Source organism: Bubalus kerabau, chromosome 9 (genome assembly GCF_029407905.1).
Source record: "Bubalus kerabau isolate K-KA32 ecotype Philippines breed swamp buffalo chromosome 9, PCC_UOA_SB_1v2, whole genome shotgun sequence".
NCBI lineage: Eukaryota > Metazoa > Chordata > Mammalia > Artiodactyla > Bovidae > Bubalus > Bubalus kerabau.
Window position 1 is genome coordinate 25,875,930 of NC_073632.1, and position 23,089 is coordinate 25,899,018.

Sequence of the window (23,089 nt, forward strand, 5' to 3'; positions counted from 1 at the left end):
TCAGTTCTTTGCATCAGGTGGCCAAAGTATTGGAGTTTCAGCTTCAGCATCAGTCCTTCCAATGAATATTCAGGACTGATTTCCTTTAGGATTGACTGGTTTGATCTTCTTGCAGTCCAAGGGACTCTCAAGAGTCTTCTCCAGCACCACACTTTGAAAGTATCAGTTCTTTGGTGCTCAGCTTTCTTTATGGTCTAACTCTACCATCCATATGTAACTACTGATATATCTTTGACTATACAGAACTTTATCAGCAAAGTGATGTCTCTGCTTTTTAATATGCTGTCTAGGTTTGTCATAGCTTTTCTTCCAAAGCTCAAGCATCTTTTAATTTCATGGCTGTGGTCACCATTTGCAGTGATTTTGGAGTCCAAGAAAACAAAAACTGTCACTGCTTCCATTTTTTCCCCTTCTATTTTCCATGAAGTGATGGGACCAGATGTCATGATCTTAGTTCTTTGAATGTTAAGTTTTAAGCCAGATTTTTCACTCTCCTCTTACCTTCATCAACAGGCTCATTAGTTCCTCTTCGCTTTTTTCCATTAGAATGGTATCATCTGTATATCTGAAGTTGTTGATATTTCTCCTGGCAATCTTGATTTCAGCCTGTGATTCATCCAGCCTGGCATTTCACATGATATATTCTACATATAAGTTAAATAAGAAGGGTGACATTCTACAGCCTTGTTTTACTCTTTTCCCAATTGTGAAAAAATCAGTTTTTTCATGTTTGGTTCCAACTGTTGTTTCTTGATCTGCATACAGGTTTCCCAGGAGATGGTAAGGTGCTCTGGCATTCCCATCTCTTTAAGTATTTTCCACAGATTTTGTGATCCACACAGTCAAAGGTTTGAGAAAAGTCAATGAAGCAGAAGTAAATGTTTTTCTGGAATTTCTTTGTTTTCCCCATGATCCAACAAATGTTGGAAATTTGAACTCTGATTCCTCTGCCTCTCCAAAACCCAGTTTGTACATCTTGGAAGTTCCTGCTTCATGTACTGCTGAAGCCTAGCTTGAAGGATTTTAAGCATAACCTTGCTAACATGTGAAATTAGTGCAATTTTACAGTAGTTTGAATATTCTTTGGCATTGACCTTCTTTGGGATTGGAATGAAAACTGACCTTTTCCAGGTCTATGGACACTGCTGAGTTTTCCAAATTGACAGACATTGAATGCAGCACTTTCATAGCATCATCTTTTAGGATTTTTAATAGCTCAGCTGGAAGTCCACCCTTTCTATTAGCTTCATTCATAGTAATGCTTTCTAAGGCCCACTTGAAGGCTCACAATCCAGGATGTCCCCCTCTAGGTGAGCGACTATACCATCGTGGTTATCTGGGTCATTAAGACCTTTTTTGTACAGTTCTTCTGTGTATTCTTGCCACCTCTTCTTAATCTCTTCTGCTTCTGTTAGGTCCTTGCCATTTCTGTCCTTTATTGTGTTCATCTTTGCATGAAATGTTCCCTTGATATCTCCAATTTTCTTGAACAGATCTCTAATCTTTCCCATTATATTTTTCCCTCTATTTCTTTGCACTGTTCATTTAAAAATACCTTCTTATTCTGCCTTGCTATTCTCTGGAATTCTGCATTAATTTGGGTATATCTTTCCCTTTCTCCCTTGTTTGCTTCTCTTCTGTCCATTATTTATAATGCCTCCTTAGGCAACCACTTTGCCTTATTGCATTTCTTTTTCTTTGGGATGGTTTTGGTCACTTCCTCCTGTACAATGTAACCAACTTGTCCATAGTTCTCCAGGTACTCTATCTTCCAGATCTAATGCCTTGAATCCATTCACCACTTGCACTGTATAATCATAAGGGATTTGATTTAAGTCATACCTTAATGGCCTAGTGGTTTTCCATACTTTCTTCAATTTAAGCCAGAATTTTGAAATAAAGAGCTCATGATCTAAGCCACAATCAGCTCCAGGTCTTATTTTTACTGACTGTATAGAGCTCCTCCATCTCTGGCTGCAAAGAACATAATCAACCTGATTTTGGTATTGCTCATCTGGTGATGTCCATGTGTAGAGTCAATTCTTGTATCTTTGGGAAAATGTGTTTGTAAGGTCACCACGTTCTCTTGACAAACTCTGTTAGCTTTTGCCTTGCTGTATTTTGTACTCCAAGGCGACACTTGCCTGTTATTGTGAGTATCTCTTGACTTCTGACTTTTGATTCCCAACCCCCTGTGATGAAAAGGACATCTTTTTTTGGTGTTATTTCGGAAGGTGTTTTCAGTCGTCAAAGAACTGGTCGACTTCAGCTTCTCTGGAGTCAATGATTGAGGCATAAACTTTGATTACTGTGCTGTTGATAATCTTCCTTGGAAATGGACCAAGATCATTCTGTTGTTTTTGAGATTGCACCTAAGTACTGCATTTTAGACTCTTTTGTAGACTATGAGGGCTACTCCATTTATTCTAAGGGATTCTTGCCCACAGCAGTAGATATAATGGTCATCTGAATTGAATTTGCCCATTACCATCCATTTTAGTTCACTGATTCCTAAGATATCGATGTTCACTCTTGCCATCTCTTGTTTGACCACATCCAATTTACTTTGATTCATGGACCTAACATTCCAGTTCCTATGTAATGCTGTTCTTTACAGCACTGAACTTTACTTTCACCACTAGACATATCCACAGCTGAGCATCATTCCCATTTTGGCCCAGCCACTTCATCCTTACTGGAGCTGTTAGTAATTTTCCTCTGCTTTTCCTCAGTGCCATACGGGATACCTTCCAACCTGGGGAGCTCATCTTTCAGTGTCATATCTTTTTGTCTCTTCATACAATCCATCGAGTGAGTTACCATTTCCTTGTCCCATGAACCATGTTTTCTTAGGACTCTTCACTATGACCCATCCATCTTGGGTGGCCCTTCATGGCATGGCTCATAGCTTCATTGAGTTACACAAGCCCCTTTGCCACAACAAGGCTGTGATCCTTGAAAGGGTACTATATAATGATATAGGAGCTAATTCTTCAAGATGATAAGACAAATGTAAATATATATGCGCACAACATAGGAGTACTAAATATATATAGCATATAGGGAAAAACAGATAGAAATGCAAAAATAGTAAGGGATTTTAATACCCTACTTGCATCAATGGATCTATTATCCGACAGAAAATTAATAAGGAAACAGCAGACTTGAATTACACTACAAACCAAATGAACTCAACAGACATATACAAAGCAATCCACCCAAAAGCAATAGAATAAACATTTCTCTCAGGTTCTATCCATGATAAATTATGTATTGGGCCACAAAACAGGTAAATAAATTTTAAAATACTGAAATCAGATCAGGTATATTTTCCAACCACAGTGGTATGAAGCTAAAAATCAATTGCATGAAGAAAACTGGAAAATTCACAAACGTGAAGATTAAACAATATGTTCCTGAACAACCAAAGGGTCAAAAAAGAAATCAAAAGAGAATCAAAAAATATTTTGAGACAAATGAAAATGGAAATACAACATACCACAACTTATGAAATGCAGGAAAAGAAGTTCTAAGAGGGAAGTTCATAGCAATAAACACTTATGTTAAGAAAAAGTTATTTCAAAACCCTGTTTAGAGGGATTTGGTGTTTTTGTTTTCTGGAGCTCACAACTCTTGCTCACTCTTATGTCTGTGATACTGCAGGTTCTCTGTAGCTGCCTCAAACAACTCTGCTCTCTTCCATCTTGAGCAGCCAGATTCCATCCAGCACTCCAAGTCAGGCAGGACAGAAACTGATCCCTTATACAGACCACTGAGAACCTTGAAAGTTTAATGTTTGCACCATTCTTCAATCCCTTTCTGAGTGGGACACTGCCAAGGTATATCGTCCACTAGAGTAACAGCAAAATATTCAACCAGCTTTCTTTTTCAGCAGCTCTTAAGCATCTAGATTATGCCAAGTTCCATCAGGATTCTAACACAGGGAGTCATAAACCAGTCCCTTTGGGGTAGCCCCCTCAAAAAACTCCCTGGGTTGGGAAGATCCCCTGGAGAAGGGAAAGGCTACCCACTCCAGTATTCTAGCATGGAGAATTCCATGGACTGTATAGTCCATGGGGTCACAAAGAGTCGGACATAACTGAGCAACTTTCATTTTCACTTTTGTCAAAAAATTAAAACATTAAATATATGATCCAACACTTTCCCTCCCCAGGGAGAAGCTGTGAGTTCAGAGTTTCTTCTACTTGCTCCATGCTGCACTTTGGGAGATGACTATGGCAAGAGAGTGTGTGTTTGTCCAAACCTGTTCTCTGTGACCCAAAATTTGTTGCCCTTTCCTGTCAGCATTTAGATTCAGGCAAGGTAAAAACCAGTCCCTCGGGCAACCCCTTAAAATGTTTGCAAGCTTGATGTATATTTCAATCTTCCCCTTCCCTATACAGCAAGATGCAAGAAACTGAGACTTTTCTCATGACCACACTCCATGGAGTCGGGGAGACGTACTATGGTAAGCGATTGCCACACATTTTCCTATTGCCTTTGATCTGGCTGGTTTTGCACTCAAATAGGGTGTAGCTGCTGGAGTCTATTTACTGGTATCTGGATTTCTCACAAAAGGAATTGCTTTGTGTATTGTTGGATCCATATCTTCCTGGGGAACAGAGAGTCTGGAGCCTTCTTGTGGACATTAATACTCTAGTAAATTCTGTTAGTATCTCAACTTTTAGGTGTGTTAACTGAATATAGAAGTCAGGAGACTTTCTACAGGTCATCTGGGTTAACTTGTAGAGCAGAAACTAAATCTAGGGCTCTGATTCACAAGCCTTGACTCTCAAACCACTATGAGCCAACATCACCATGCACAGAGATGTGTAAGAAACAAAGACATGATAATAATTTTTTTTTAATGGTTCAAATCATATCAAGGATGGAAAGGAAGGCAACATCTGAGATTTTTCTAGCCCTCTTTCATGGCTTAGTATCCCCTTGCTTAGACTTGCCCCTTACCAAAATTATGATAACTACAGGTCTATATTTTAACCACTTTCCTTGTAAGCACAGCTCCAAGAAAAGTAATGTCTTAATATATTTGCATATTTTAGGTCAAAGGTTATTTTAAGATATCACACTTTTTTTATATGGACCATTTTTAAAGTCTTTATTGAATTTTTTACAATATTATTTCTGTTTTATGCTTTGTTTTTGACCACAAGGCATGTGGGATTTGTAGCTCCCCACCCAGGATTGAACTCGTACCCCTGCATTGGAAGGCAAAATCTTAACCACTGGACCACCAGGGAGGTAACACTCATATGTTCTTAAGAAGGCTTTCTAGCTTTGGAGGCTTTTTTCTCTTATTCAAATAGTTTTTCAACTTGAACTTATAATATTTCTAATAAAAATAAAGATAAAGCTTATAAAAAGTAGAACAATAAAAAAGTATGTAAATGCATGGAGTGATAGGAGATGGAACTTCTTTTTTTCTGCATTTGGTTTTTCAGTGAAATAACAAAGTTATTAAGTGAGAGACAGGGAGTAGAAGTGTACTTGGAGATTTGAGGACAGAGGAGAAAGTGTGAATTAATTGTCAAGAAAAGTGGAAAAGTGAGCTGATTAGGGGAAAGTGATAGGATGGATGGGTAGCACTAAAGACCTCTCAACATTTCATCATGAATGTAGGAGTTCATCTGTATGCAACAAGTGATTTTCCCAGTCCTGTTGAGCTGTTTGTGTGAAGAATCAGAGAATACTGGTTGGAGACAGTCTGACACTGTAGCAATGCAACTATAAGTCAAAGAACTCCAAAGACTGCTGGCTCTCACAAGAAACTAGGAGAAAGGTCTGGAACCAGTTCTCTCTCAGAGGCCTCAGAATGAACCAACTCTACTGAAATCTTGGTCCTGGACTTCTGGCTTTCAGAAAATTAATTTCTGTTCTTTTAAGCTAGCCAGCTTGTGATACTTTGCTATAGCAGCCTTGGAAAACTAATGAAGATGGTAAGCACAGACACCAGAGAATTCCTCATGTGTTTGGATTGGATCGTTCTCCAAACATATGCATTTTACTGGCATAAAACCTTGTCCATCAGGACTTTGGTGGTCAGTGGCTGAGCCAATGCATGGGACATGGGTTCACTGCCTGGTCTGGGGGGATCTCATATGCCACGGAGCAACTAACCCTGCATGCCACACTACTGAAGTCCATGTGCCTAGAGCCCATGCTCTGCAACAAAAGAAGCCACCCATGTGCCACAACAAAGAGTAGCCCCCACTCACCACAACTAGAGAAAGCCCACGTGCAGCAGTGAAGACCCAGCCCAGCCAAAAATGAAAAATTAACTAATGAAAGCCTTTCTCTATCAAATGCTTATCTTATATTCACCCTAGTGTACGCCCCAATCATCTTGAACAGTTATTTACAAATTTAAGTTTTCATTGTGTGCTTTCTCTTTTGGACCTTTCTATAACAATGTATTATAAAGCATCATTCCCATCCCTGAAGTATCTCCCTGCAAACACTTAAATTCTTATCCCAACTGCTTGCTTCCTGTCTTTAAATCTGTTCTCTGGACTTGCCTAAGCATTTCTTTACGTGATTTATCAAAAAACCAAAATGATTAAATTAATAAAAATTGTTAGCATTAATGTATACAAGAACATTAAACATCTGTGTGGCACTACCAAGCAATTTATCTGTTATTAAATAAAAGTTGCTGAGGCTAATAATCTAATAAGGAATAAAATTTTGTATTAACACCACATAATTCAAACTGATAGTCTAAAATTCAGACTGAAAATTCTAATTAACAACTTGTGATTTTTCCAGACTCATTGGCTTATAAAATTCAGATATCAGCTTCATTCTGTTAAAAATTCATGCTATAAATTTTTAGAGGCAGGATGTCTAAATTCAGATGGATATACCCCCCATTTTTCTAGAAAATATACATAACACAAAATGAACATACATGAAAGTCTCAGCAGATAACAATTTTCATATTGTAAATAAATGCATTAGAGGCATCACATCTAAAACTTGACTTTGATGACTGTGTTCCATATTTGATATTATTAAAATAAAGGAAGACTGAGCATACACACTAATTATATTCAACACATTGAAAAGAACCCAACTTCTGATATGCTCTGAAGTGAAAGTGAAAGTTGCTCAGAAGTGTCCAGCTCTTTGCAACCCCACGGACTGTATAGTCCATGGAAGTCTCCAGGCCTGAATACTGGAGTGGGTAGCCTTTCCCTTATTCCAGGGGATCTTCCCAATCCAGGGGTCAAACCCAGATCTCTCACATTGCAGGCGAAATCTTTACCAGCTGAGCCACAAGGGAAGCCCAAGAATACTGGAGTGGGTAGCCTATCCCTTCTCCAGCAAATCTTCCCAGCCCAGGAATCGACTAGAGTCTCCTGCATTGCAGGCGGATTCTTTACCAACTGAGCTATCAGGAAAGCCCCTGATATGCTCTAATGACCATACTTCAGTAAGTACTATTTTTAGTTTATAAATACTAAGGTCTCTTTTTTTCCTGTCAGTCAGTCAGTTAATTCAGTCGCTCAGTCGTGTCCTACTCTTTGTGACCCCATGAATTGCAGCACGCCAGGCCTCCCTGTCCATCACTAACACCCAGAGTTCACCCAAACTCATGTCCATCGAGTCGGTGATGCCATCCAGCCACCTCATCCTCTGTCATCCCCTTCTCCTCCTGCCCCTAATCCCTCCCAGCATCAGAGTCTTTTCAAATGAGTCAACTTTTCGCATCAGGTAGCCAAAGTATTGGAGTTTCAGCTTTAGCATCATTCCTTCCAAAGAACACCCAGGACTGATCTCCTTCAGAATGGACTAGTTGGATCTCCTTGAAGTCCAAGGGACTCTCAAGAGTCTTCTCCAACACCACAGTTCAAAAGCATCAATTCTTTGGCACTCAGCTCTCTTCACAGGTCAACTCTCACATCCATACATGACCACAGGAAAAACCATAGCCTTGACTAGACGGACCTTTGTTGGCAAAGTAATGTCTCTGCTTTTGAATATGCTATCTAGGTTGGTCATAACTTTCCTTCCAAGGAGTAAGTGTCTTTTAATTTCTTTGCTGCAATGTAGGATTTTACTTATTTTGAGAGGCTAATACTATTCTGTAATAGTTTTTTTTGTTTGTTTGTTTTTTGCCTTAGTCAATGAACTCTAAGTTAATCATGGGGATTTTTTTTCCAAAGGATGAGAAAAGTATCTTAATTTAAATTGAGATTAAGCAGATAATGACAATAATAACAAAATCTTTCTACATGAAGTGAATATTTGACAACTTAATATGTTAATTAATATTCACAACAATACATCCTTATCCAGCTTCTATAAAAAGGACTTTACGAGCACGGGGTCAGGGGTGGAGAGGACAAAGGATTAATTTGAAGATTCATTATTTCAATGAAGAACAGCCCTTGAGCAATTCAGACTAATAACCAGTTAAAATTACTTCTTTAGCTGTATTCAGCAAATGGATGTAACTGAATCCAACACTTCCTTTTATTAAGTTCTTCCTGAAAAATTTATCTTAAACCTTGCTCTCCATACATAATTAGCAAAACAAACACTATTCTGAAAATCTTTCAATACTTTCTATATTATGATCCTGAAAACAATAAAGTGTAAAGTTAGGAATATCTTTCAATAAAGGCATGAATTTTTGGCAAGAGGGCATCTCCACTCCAAGTCCAGAGGGCAGTTTAAGACCATGCATATTCTTGTGCCTCATTGGAGAGTGAAAGTCCAAAAGATTTTACATGACCTTTTAAGATTTTCTTTCACTTTTAATAATCTGCCAATCATTTTTACCTATATTCTCATATGGCGCTTCCCTGGTGGCTCAGACAGTAATAATCTGCCTGCAATGCAGGAGACCTGGGTTCAATCCTTGGGTCAGAAAGATCCCCTGAGGAAGGGAATGTCTACGCAATCCAGTATTCTTGCCTGGAAAGTTGCATGGACAGAGGAGCCTGACAGGCTAGAGTTCATGGAGTCCCAAAGAGTCAGACGTGACTGAGCAAGTAACACTTACTTACAGTCTCATATAAAGGACAGATAATGTTTTATCATTTAATAGCTCATTGAACCCGGAGAAGGAAATGGCAACCCACTCCAGTATTTCTGCCTAGAGAATCCTGTGGACAGAGGAGCCTAGTGGGCTGCTGTCCATGGGATCACACAGAGTCGGACACGACTGAAGCAACTTAGCATGCGTGCATGCATTGGAGAAGGAAATGGCAACCCGCTCCAGTATTCTTCCCTGGAGAATCCCAGGGATGGAGGAGCCTGGTGGGCAGCCATCTATGGGGTTGCACAGAGTTGGACACCACTGAAGCGACTTAGCAGCAGCAGCAGCAGCAGCTCATTGAATGTACAGTTTGAGCATTTAAACTAACCTATGTAAGAAGCAGGGCTTCCCTAGTGGCTCAGCAGCAAAGAATCTGCCCGCAATGCAGGAGTCACAGGAGATGCAGGTTCTGTCCCTGGGTTGATAAGATCCCTTGGAGGAGGGCATGGCAACCTACTCCAGTATTCTTGCCTGGAGAATCCCATAGAAAGAGGAGCCTGGCAAGCTACAGTCCATAGGGTCACAGAGATTTGGACACGACTGAAGCAACTTACCACCTACACATGCATGTAAGAAGCATGCCAATCTTCAAAAAAATGCAATTAATTATGCCACTTATTTAGGCAAATAACCCTTTCTTTCCAAGCATTTGAAACTTCCCTTGACCTTTTCTCCCCTACCCCCAGCTTTATTGAAATATACTAAAAACTGCACATAATTAATATACTCAATTTGGTGAAAGTGAAAATTGCTCAATTGTGTCCGACTCTTTGCAACCCCATGGACTATAGAGTCCATGGAATTCTCTAGGCCAGAATACTGGAGTGGGTAGCCTTTCCCTTCTCCAGGGGATTCTTTACCCACTGAGCCACAAGGGAAGCTCTTTTGGTGAGTTTGTGCATATGTATACACTTGTGTTACCATAATCAAGGTAACAAACATATGTATCAACTTCAAGTTTCCTCCAAGTTTATTTGTTCTGTTTTAGTAAGGACATTTAAAACAATATCCATCCTCTTAAAAGTTCAACCTTATTGCTAACTACAAGCACTATATTGTACAGCAGATTTCAGGAACTCACCCTCTTATATCCTATAACTTTACACCCACTGAAAAACAATTCCCCTACCCCTCTCCCTCCACCTTCTGTTAACCACCACTCTATTGTCTATTTCTATAGGTCTGACCATTTTAGATGCCTCCTATAGGCAAATCATTCAGTACTTGCCCTTCTGTGACTGATTTAATTCATTTAGTAAATGTCTTCCAGGTCAATCCATATTATTATAAATGCCATGATTTCCTTCTCTTTTAAGGTTAAATAAATTCCATTTTACTTATCCATGCATTTGTCAATGGACATTTGGATTATTTCCATATCTTGGCTATTGTGAATAATGCTACAATAAACATAGCCTCTTCAAGATCTTGACTTCAATTTTTTTGAGTATATACCCAGAAGTGGCATTGCTGGATCACATGGTAATTTTATTTCTAATTTTTTTTAGAACCTCCACACTGTTCTTCAGGTGGCTGCACCATTTCACATTCTCATTGATAATGCACAAAAATTCTAACTTCTCTATAACCTCATCAATATTTCTTTCATTTTGCTTTCTTGATAATAGCTATCTTAACAGGTGTGAGATGATACCTCACTTGGTCTTGATTTGCATTTCACTGATGTTTAGTGAAAAAGTTGGCTTAAAGCTCAACATTCAGAAAACTAAGATCATGGCATCCAGTCCCATCACTTCATGGCAAATAGATGGGGTAACAGTGGAAACAGTGACAGACATTATTTTGGGGGGCTCCAAAATCACTGCAGATGATGACTACAGACATGAAATTAAAAGATGCTTGCTCCTTGGAAGAAAAGTTATGACCAACCTAGATAGCATATTAAAAAGCAGATACATTACTTTGCCAACAAAGGTCCGTCTAGTCAAGGCTATGGTTTTTCCAGTGGTCATGTATGGATGTGAGAGTTGGACTATAATGAAAGCTGAGCGCCGAAGAATTGATGCTTTTGAACTGTGGTGTTGGAGAAGACTGTTGAGAGTCCCTCGGACTGCAAGGAGATCCAAGCAATCCATCCTAAAGGAAATCGGTTCTGATTATTCATTGGAAGGACTGAAACTGAAGCTGAAACTCCAATCCTTTGGCCACCTGATGTGAAGAACTGACTCATTTGAAAAGACTCTGATGCTGGGAAAGATTGAGGTGGGAGGGGTAGGGGACAACAGAGAATGAGATGGTTGGATGGCATCACCAACTCGATGGACATGAGTTTGAGTAAACTCCAAGGATTCATGATGGACAGGGAGGCCTGGTGTGCTGCAGTCCATGGGGTCACAAAGAGTTGGACACAACTGAGTGACTGAACTGAACTGAACTGAACTGACATTTAGTGATGTTCTCCACTATCTGTGGGTTTGGTATGTCTTCTTTGGAAAAAAAAATATATCTATTTAAGTCCTTTTCCTTTTTATTTTAGATCAGGTTATTTGTTTTTTATTTTGTTCTTTTTTTTTTTTGAAAATTAATTCCTAGCCAGTTATATGATTTGAAAATTTATTTCCCCCATTTATAGATTGTCTTTTCATGTGTTTATTTCTTTTGTTGTGTGGAATCTTTACATCTGAAGTAGTCCTTTTCATCCAGTTTTGCATTGGCGTCATATCCAAGAAATCATTGTAAAGATCAGTATTAAGAAGTTTTCCCTGTTTTCTTCAAGGTTTTATGATTTCCGATTTTAAGTCTTTAATCCATTTTGAGTTAATATTTCCTTGACCATTAACCCTTGATTAGAACTTTCAGCTGGACACAAAATAAAATTTTTCCTTTTGTTATAGCAACTAAATTGACATTTGCCAAAACACCACAGAGAACATAGAAATCTATTTTTTTTCTTTATTCTCTACTTGCTGAATTAACTAGTAAATAGGCAGAATTAGCAATTAAGTTATATGTTTAAAAAATAGCAAATTAAGGTTCTTGTCTTCAGGGTAGATTTGCATCACTTTCATGAATTTTCAAGCTGTCAAATGACCATATCCAGCTTCCAGGGTGATAAAAATATAGTGTTTTCAACTTTTGTTTGTCCTCAAGTTGGTTTATAAACACAGTATGTGTAGAAGACAAATAGTACACAATTTTCTGTGACACTTTAACCAACATTTAACAAGAATACCAATTAGTTGAAATTTGTATTTTCTTGTGTTTACTCCCATTAACTGAGAAATTATACTTGCACATTCAAATAGTCCTTGTACAAATAAGTTATGTTAAATGTTGGTTACAGAAACATCATATGGAAATAGAAATTCTAAATTTCATAAATTCTATTTGTAATACATCTTGAAAAAGAGTTTAGTGAGCTCACCATGCTCTATTGAACCATATCATTATTGAAATTTGGTAGAATGAAGGTTTAGAACTTGAGTTAGAAAGTTTATATATTTTAAGCCAATAGGATATTTATGTAAAGATTTTTCTCATTCCAGCTGCTAGATTATTTTTATACTCTAGGTATAACTTTGCATTTATGCTTCAGATAAAACCATGCTTTCAAAGCTAATCTCAAAAATTCAGTTATAGTTTTAATTGTAACAAAACTCAGATAATAGTTCTATTGTCTGGGAGAGGAGTATTTATTTGTTGGTTGGGTAGAGGTTGAGAGAGCTGTATGTAAAAACACCAGCATTTATGTTTATTTATGGGAGGAGTTAGAAATAAAACTGGCCATCAAATATCTGTACCCACTGAATATCTCATATCTCGTACTTTAAGAGTATTCTCTTAGTACTGGATGTTCGTGAAGGAAAGAAAATGGAGAAAATCTGCATGAGAGATCAAGGAAAGCATGCTAATAATGCAGGCAAAGAAGCTAAAAGAAAGCATGATGGCTGGATACAAACTCTGACCCTTGTTTTTTACTCATAGCAGACAATTTTTTAATTCTAGCTGACCTAAACAATATGAGGCTGAAAAATATTCAATCTAGAATCCTAAAAAATATTTCAAAAATAAATAAAGCAGAAAGGAAGAAAATTGAAATTTGGGGGAATAATTATGAAAGCCAAGGAATATACCAAGGACAGTGGGGGCATTCAGAAAGAGTTGCTCACATCCTTCTCTTTGTACAAGTCCCAGGACCTTGAATAGGTGAGCTAAGACCAAGTGGGATTAGAAATATGACATGGAGTGTTGAAGGCAGGATAGGTCAATAGATTTAGATAAATAATCATGCTCATTGACCCACAGTGAACATCAAAATGAGAGGGAGTTCTACAAGCACATGTGTATATGTGCTAAGTTGTTTCAGTCCTGTCTGACTCTTTGCGACTTTATGGACTGTAGCCCACCAGGCTCCTCTGTCCATGGGATTCTCCATGCAAGACTACTGGAATGGGTTGTCATGCCCTTCTCCAGGGGATCTTCCCAATCCAGGGATCAAACCGATGTCCCTTATGTCTCCTGCATTGGCAGGCAAGTTCTTTACCACTAGTACCATCTAAGTAGAATCCTTTTATTCTTAGTTCTGACAACTGTATTCTCTAAGGATAGCTAAAAAATATAACAAAGGTGATAAACTAAATTTTAGCTTAAATAAACATACAGTAGAAGACTTTGGAAAACGAGGCCCACTAAGAAAGCTTTACAAGAAAAAAGGCTGTAGGTTTTTTTTTTTTTTTTTCCAGTTTTTATATATATATATTTTTTTTTTATTTTATTTTTAAACTTTACAAATTGTGTTAGTTTTGCCAAATATCAAAATGAATCCGCCACAGGTTTACATGTGTTCCCCATCCTGAACCCTCCTCCCTCCTCCCTCCCCATACCATCCCTCTGGGTCATCCCAGTGCACTAGCCCCAAGCATCCAGTATCGTGCAAGAAGACTTGAAATTACCAGGGAAATAATTCATTTAGGACAAACATTGCACAAACACTCCCACATTTTAAGTAAAAATGAAGCCCTGAGTGATACACTGTCAGAGTCATTTAAAAAGATGCCTCAAGTATAACATGACTTCTAGCCAAAGACCATGAAAATTGCCATCTGTTTTGCATTTGTTTTCATCTCTGGGACCAAATTCTGGACTATTGACTCTAATTTCAGTTAGAGTTTTGGTTTTGTATGTCTTCAACACTGCCCTGTTGACTCTATGTATCTTAGCTTTCCTGTACAATTTTAGTTCTTTTTTCTTCATCTCTCACTTCACTGGTTGCCTTGGCTGAGGACTTTCCAATTTAACTCTCAGGCCTAAGAAACCCCAACTTCAGTGTATCTGGCTCCCAGCTTCTGACAAAGAGAAGGAACAGATTTTTAAAACAATACATTTGAAAGAAGACAACACAAGAGATGTGCATTTGGGAAGAGGAAAATTCAGCAAGGGTTCTGTCTTCACCTACTTAGCTACCAATAGAGTGACCATATATATCTTATTACCCAAGCAGGGACACTTTTGAGAAGAAAAAAAAAGAAAAGCACTAACTAAACAGGACTCTAGACAGGACATATATGGAGAGACTTCTAGAACAAACTGGGAACCTATGGTCACCCGATTTCTAAATGAATTCTAAAACCACACCAATCATTCCAGAAACAAAAGCCAAGTTGGTGGGAAGGAATTGCAGAGAATAACCTACTGCTATTGCCAAGGATTTACATAGAGATCAATATAATCTTGGACTTTAAAACTTCCTTGGTGGAAATAGGGGGTAGGTGGAATGAATTAGGAGATTGGGATTGACATATACACATTGTTGGTACTATGTATAAAATAAAAAACTGATGAGAACCTACTGTAGAGCTCAGGGAACTCTATTCAATGCTTTATGGTGACCAAAATGGGAAAGAAATCCCAAAAAGAGGAGATATATGTATACATATAGCTGATTAATTTTGCTGTACAGTAGAAACTAATACAACATTGTAAAGAAACTATACTTCAATAAACACTTTAAAAAATGAAATTACAAAAAAAAAGTTTCTTGGGGATTTGGTCTTCAAATACTTGCAAAGGGAATGTACACAATTGCCAAAAGTTTAGGGCTTAAGTTAAGAGAAATGTAAAAAATCCCAAGAATGGAATCCAAGTCACTTGAGACACAGAGATCTTTGAGACATGAGTTAATCTCTGAATTCAACTGTAGATTACACATAATAAAAATGCATTTTATGACAACATAAGCATATCTCACATGAATCTACATGTTTCATACAATAAAGCATAAAAGAAAAGTTGCATTTAGTAGTTATGAGAGACATTATTGAAAGTGGAAGACCCTTGTGATATTTCAAAATTTCTCCTTCACTAGTTTTAAATTACTGATGGGCTATGTCTACCGGCAGCACTGACAAATCATGATGGTTCCTGTAGGCCAGATGTTGAAGTAATACAGAGAAATGGAAATGTCAGTGCTAATTCCTAAAGCCACGATAACGAGAGAAACTCGTTTCTCATGATTTGAGCTTCCTGCCATTGCTGGTAATATCAGTAGACTGTTTTTCAGTTTTTTTATGACATTCAGCTAAATCTAAAAACTAGATTATAACACTCCAACAAGAAAGGCTTTTCACATTTTGTCAAATAGCTTTGTTTTTAAGTTTTTCCCCTAAAGCACATATTTAGTGAAACTCAATTTTCATTAAGATAAGCCACATGATATCATTGCATTTAGTAAATATCCATGGCAAGTGGAACTTCCTCTTATTCATTGAATAAGAGGAATGTAATTTTGTCTTTGCAAGGATATCCAACCAGTCCATCCTAAAAGAGATCAGTCCTGGGTATTCATTGGAAGGACTGATGTTGAAGCTGAAACTCCAATACTTTGGCCACCTGATGCAAAGAGCTGACTCATTGGAAAAGACCCTGAATGCTGGGAAAGATTGAGGGCAGGAGGAGAAGGGGATGACAGAGGATGAGATGGCTGGATGGCATCACCAACTCAATGGACATGGGTTTGGGTGCACTCTGGGAGTTGGTGATGGACAGGGAGGCCTGGCGTGCTGTGGTTCATGGGATCACAAAGAGTCGGACATGACTGAGTGACTGAACTGAACTGAACTGAATTTTGTCTCCATGAATGTAATTTTGATGTGGTGTCTAAAGCAGGAAAATTTTCCTCTGTCCTGACACTCAGGCTCATTTTTCTTCCTATATTAAGATTCATTTTGGGCACCACCATTTACGTCCCTGACTTTCCTTCCCCCTGTAACAACTAGAGAAGAATACAGCATCACCTTAGTAAAACAAAGGGCTTCCCTTGTGGCTCAGCTGGTAAAGAATCTGCCTGCAGTGTGGGAGATCTGGGTTTGACCCCTGGGTTGAGAAGATCCCCTGGAGAAGGAAAGGCTTCCCACTCCAGTATTCTGGACTGGAGAATCCTATGGACTGTATCATCCATGGAGTTGCAGAGTTGGACACAACTGAGTGACTTTCACTTCACTTAGTAAAACTATAGAACATGCAATCAAAGGGTCTATATTAAGTATACATTAGGCATTCAGCACTAGGTTCCTACAGTCCTGTGTTTCAGCCTCTCTGACATTCTCCTAGTGGCTCAAGTTTGAAGAGTTAGACTCATCATTACCATTCTCTCTCCTTTAGCTTTTATACCTAATGAATCTCCAAGTCTCTTCAAAATAATATTCAAATGTGTTTTCTATCATTTTTTCTCCTCTCTTAATGAAATCCTCCTTGTTCTAAATCACACATCAGAAATGTCTTGTAAATGTAGACATCCTGTTTTCATTCTCTATAAGGAATATAGTACCTTTAGACAGGCACCTGCTCAAATGTGGACTCTATTTGAGTTTCTAACTGGTGAGCATACTCTACTGTTATAAACAATGGAAGAGTGTTTCTTTGCCTCAGCTAGATTTGAGAAAAGAAGAAGAGAGTGGGAAGGAGAAGGGAATAAAGAAGGATTACTCTTACATATGCCCTAATAATCTTGGCCCTATTTTCAGAGGCCACAAGAAGTAGTCTTCAGTCCAAAGTAGTCTTTGCTCATTTATCATCTAAAACAGATAGCTAGGAGAACAGAGTGGAGAAGGCACTGGCACCCCACTCCAGTACTCTTGCCTGGAAAATCCCATGGATGCAGGAGCCTGGTAGGCTGCGGTCCATGGGATCTCAAAGAGTCAGACACGACTGAGCGACTTCACTTTCACTTTTCACTTTCATGCACTGGAGAAGGAAATGGCAACCCACTCCAGTATTCTTGCCTGGAGAATCCCAGGGATGGGAGCCTGGTAAGTTGCCATCTATGGGGTCGCACAGTCGGACACGACTGAAGTGACTTAGCAGGAGAACAGAGTAACTCTGGAAATAATTTATCAAACTGCTATTAATGGGGTCTGAAATGTATGTCTTGATTTTCTTCCTCTATGCTTTTCAAGGGATTATATTTTGTCAATTGAATGACAGTTTTTATAAAAGGCACTAAATAGCTATTCTAATGAGGCACTCTTTTTGCAAAACAATGGAAATCTTTCATAGATGTGTGATACTTCTGAATACCGTCTCATCTTACATTCATCAACCAATAAACACTTGTTGGCCATCTGCTTTGAGTGAGACACTATGTTTGACACTTTGTAGATAATGATATTGGAGAAGGAAATGGCAACCCACTCGATATTCTTGCCTGGGAGACCCCATGGACAGAGGAGCCTGGAGGGTCACCGTCCTTGAGGTTGCAAAGGGTCGGACACTACTTAGCAACTGATCACTCATGCAGGTAGGGATATATGATACAGACACAGATCTTAAGTCTAGGGAGGGAAAGAGTTAATAATCATCTAAGCGTGTGAGTACAAACTAAGAAGAATGCTAAATGTAAAATTAGTAAGGGAGAACAGAACAAATGGTACTTTGAGGACGTAATATTTAAAGTCAGACTGAACTCATGAGAAGTCTTGTGAGGATTTGACGGGAGAGCATACCTGGCAAAAGGAACACTGCGTGCTTCTAAAATGGGAAAGGGCGTGTGTGATGAACTGCAATGAGGCCGGTTAAGCTTGTGTGCAATGATCAGGGTAGACAAGGGAGACTAAGTGGAAGAAACACACAGGATGTTTAGGTCACCCTAAAGGTTGGATATTGTTCTCAGTACAGTGGGAACCAAGGAAGAACTTTAAGCAGGGGTAATATGATCTGATTTCATCTTCAAAGGGTTTCCCTGGTGGATCAGATGGTACTCAATCTGCCTGCAATGCAAGAGACCTGGGTTGGATCCCTGAGTTGGGACGATCCCCTGGAGAAGGGAATGGCAACCCGCTCCAGTATTCTTGCCAGGAGAATCCCATGGACAGAGGAGCCTGGAGGGCTACAGTCCATGGGGTCACAAAGAGTAGGACATGACTGAGGCACTAATACTCGGCTTCAAAAGATCACTTAAGCTGCTATTTGGAAAACAGACTTGAGACAGAGAAAAGTAGGAAACCACCTGGGAGGCTCTTTGAATGTTCCTTATGAGAATAGATGCCTATCTAGTTTTGTGTAGTGGCAGAGATAGAGAAAAATTGCTAGCACTGAGGTAGAATCAAGGAATATCTCTGGCTTCTCACTTGAATAACACAATGGATGACCTTCTGATTCCCCGGATATATAATACTGGAATAGATGTTTGGGGGAGGAGGTGGAAAGATAAGACTTTAATCGTAAGTACTTGTGTGTGAAGTAGCTTTGAAAGCAATGGCTTTGAAGTGGTTTTGAAGTTGTCCAGTGCTAAGGTGACCTCAATAATAAAGTTCTGTACTGGAGTTCCAAATTTAGGGTACATGAGCCCATGAATATCACTTAGAAGAACTGGGGATAGACAAGATTTACCAGGGAGAGTATATACAGAATAAATAGCAGCTCAAAAAACTGAGGACCAAGGAATTAAGCAACAAAGCACTTTAACACTTAAGTATCAGATGAGAAAAGATAAACTGGCAAAGCGATAAAAAAGGAATTTTTAAACAACAAAAAAGAAAAAGGATGTATTTCAATGGAGAATGAAGTGGTGAACTCTATCAGATGTTCCTAAACAGTCAAGAAAGATGAGGACTGTATGACTTAACTCATACGTGAAACATAAAAATGAACAAACAAAAACAAATCAAATGAACACACAAAACAAAAGCTAATTTTTTGTTTAGCTAACAAACAAAAAATTAACAGACACAAATAACAGATTGGTGGTTACCAGAGTGATGATAGCAGAAGCCAAAAGGAGGCAAGTTGAGAAGTGAATTCAGGATGGCAACTTAGAAATAGATGAATAGACAATACTTCCAAGAAGGTTGACTATAAAACTTACTGGAGAAATGGAGAAAAGAGCTGGAAGGTGATGAAGAAGCTGAGATCCTTCTATAAGATGGTAGGTATTGATCATACATGTGTAATGAAAATAATCCAGTCAAGAAAATATGATAATTCAAAAGTGAGAGGAAATAGATGAAAGAGAAAAGTATTTTTGAAGGCAGGACTGGATCAGACTGATCCAGGGCATAAATGTAAGGACTAGTATAGGGCAGGAGGAAGGGCTTCCCTGTAATAAGGGGAGGAGAAAGGAGTGGGAGGCACATTACTTGGAGTTTGCTGATAGAATGCCTTTTGAGGTCCAGCTGGGTGGGCTCACCTTTCTTAAGGACACTGAAATACTCACCTCCTGAGGTTGGGGAAAGTGAGAAGGAGTATAAGGAGCAAAGAAAGCTTGTAAAATCACCGTGAAAACCTATGAAGATTGGCCTTTCAACAAAAACAGAAACTAGGAATTCAATAAACTATCCCTGTGCCTCTTGCTGTTTTGAAAAGTAAATAGGTTTAAATAGTAGCTGTGGAAAATTCAGAATGAAGTGAATGATTTTTGTTCAAAATCAATTAAGGGATACAGAGAGTATTTCTATAAGCCTACAATGCAAGAGCCAGGCTATCCATCATCCTCGGTCCCTTGGTCAGAGTCAATATTTACCTTAAAGGACCACAGTGAGAATGGAGCCGTGCTGCTGCTGTCTCCCCCACCTGCAAGGAGAGTTCAGGAGGCAATTGTCTTTCAACATGTCTAAACTGCACTCAAAGAATGTCATTCTTATCTGATTTTTAAGAAGAATTTTGCATATTATTAGAACTATAAAAGAATTCATAACTGTTACAACATTTCCATAGATAAAGAAGTTCAAGTAATAAAAAATAAATATTTTTTACCTTACTCCAATGTCATTTTCCTGAGAAGTCAATATTATCAGCTAGGTATGAAACCATTCACGTTTTCTTTTATGTTTATCCAAGCATACACAAGTTCCGTGGGTTTGTTTTTATTTTTGAGCTTACAGTAATGCAATCGTACTAATTATTGGTTCTACAATTTTTGTCAATAACCATGTGATCTTTCCAAGTCAATATTTATAAACATAAAATTATTTACAATGATTGTGTAGTATCCTATAGCATATGCCTTCTACATGTTACTTTAACATTGCTTCTTTAGTGGCAAATTAAATTATATAATAAAACAATCTGCAAAAAATTTGATCAAACCTACATCATTACATACTGGTCCTCCTCTAACATTTGTTGGCATGGGGAAAGAGTACAAGTAGAGGGTCATACATCCTATGTCTAAATATTTAAAGTTATTAATTAAGCTAATATAAAAGCTGCTTGCTCCTTCAAAGTAAAGCATTGACAAACCTAGACAGTATATTAAAAAGTAGAGACATCCATCACTTTGCCAACAAAGGTCCATATATTTCCAGTAGTCATGTACAGATGTGAGAGCTGGACCATAAAAAAGGCTGAGTCCCAAAGAATTGATGCTTTCAAACTGTGATGTTGGAGAAGACTCTTGAGAGTCTCTCAGACAGCAAGGAGACCAAACCAGTCAATCCTAAAGGAAATAAACCCTGAATATTCATTAGAAGGACTGATGTTGAAGCTGAAGCCCCAATACTGTGGCCACCTGATGCAAAGATCTGACTCTTTGGGAAAAACCCTGATGCTGGGAAAGATTGAAGGCGGGAGGAGAAAGGGACGACAGAGGATGAGATGGTTGGACGGCATCATCGACTCAATGGACATGAGTTTGAGCAAACTCCGGAAGATAGTGAAGGACAGGGAAGTCTGGTGTTCTGCAGCCCATGTGGTCACAAAGAGTCAGACACAACTGATTGACTAAACAATAAAAATTAAGCTAAGAAATTGCTATATAAGGTAAATTCTATCTTCCTACTTTGACAAATATACACTCACAATGATCTGGAAGTCCAGCCTGAAATTTCCAATTCTTAGATGGAAATTTGCCATCTGGCCATTTGCCCACCACCTGCCCCACTTCTCAGTCCACTCTGGAGACAGCCCTATAACACAAGACCTACTGTTCCCTGTGGACACTTCTGTCCTAACATCACACCCCACTTGCACTCTTCTTACAGATTCTCCTCCTGTATACAGTCTCCAGTTGACTACTCCTTGTGCTTAGAAATGCTGAGAGAAAACAAACTGGGGAAAAGCCCATTCCAAACCTGGGAGCTGACTTGGGTCATTTGTCAGGGAATTCTGAGCTGTGGGGATATGGAACATGATCTAGGCTGGGGGCAAAGGATCAAAGGCTTCCAGACACCATGACTTATTGACCCCAGAAGTTTTCCACCCCTTGGGAAAAACAGGGAGGCCTGAGACCTCTGAAGAACAGAACCAGAAAAGGGGGCCCCTGTGACCCACACTGAAGGACAGTACTGACTACATAGTCATGCACTCATTTCTGTAAGATGGATCCCTAGAAGTAGAATTGATAGATAAAAGAATATGATCATGTTTTATTTGGAAAAAAACTCTATGTGATGCACCAAATATTGCTATTTGTATTCAACTGAAAATGCCTTTCAACCTCATAAAAGATGCTTTTTTTCCTAATATTTTACTGAATTAATAGTTGAAAAACAACACTTCATTATTTGCATTCATATTTGCCTGAGCAGTGGTGAGATTTATATTTACATTTATAATACTCTCTTTTATAAATTGCCTGTTAGTATTCTTTGTCTGTCTTGAGAGAAGTATTTTTATAGTTTAGCCAACAATACTTACTCTTTCACCTTATATTTGATTAATCCCAGCATTTATATTTACTGATTCTCCAAAATTTTTTAGTTGTATCACTTCTAGTATTTTCTAGTTTTCTAAGAGGACAACTGACTTGTTTTTAAACTTTGTTTTTTAACTAAAGCTTTTATTTTTTAATTTTAATTGGAGGCTAATTACTTTACAATATTGTGGTGGTTTTGCCATACATTCACATGAATCAGCCATGGGTATACATGCATTTCCCCATCCTGAACCCCCTCCCACCTCCCTCCCATCCCATCCCTCAGGGTCTTCCCAGTGCACCAGCCCTGAGCACCCTGCCTCATGCCTCAAACCTGGACTGGTGATCTATTTCACATATGTTAATATACATGTTTCAATGCTATTCTCTCAAATCATCCCACCCTCGCCTTCTCCCACAGAGTCCAACAGTCTGTTCTTTACATCTGTGTCTCTTGCTGTCTCGCATATAGGGTCATCGTTACCATCTTTCTAAATTCCATATATATGCGTTAGTATACTGTATTGGTGTCTTTCTTTCTGACTTACTTCACTCTGTATAATAGGCTCCAGTTTCATCCACTTCATTAGAACTGATTCAAATGCATTCTTTGTAATAGCTGAGTAATACTCCATTGTGTACATGTACCACAACTTTCTTATCCATTCATCTGCCAGTGGACATCTAGGTTGCTTCCATGTCCTAGCTATTGTAAACAGTGCTGCGATGAACACTGGGGTACACATGTCTCTTTTAATTCTGGTTTCCTTGGTGTGTATGCCCAGCAGTGGGGTTGCTGGGTCATATGGCAGTTCTATTTCCAGCTTTTTAAGGAATCTCCACACTGTTCTCCATAGTGCCTGTCCTAGTGTGCATTCCCACCAACAATGTAAGAGGGTTCCTTTTTCTCTGCACCCACTCCAGCACTTATTGTTTGT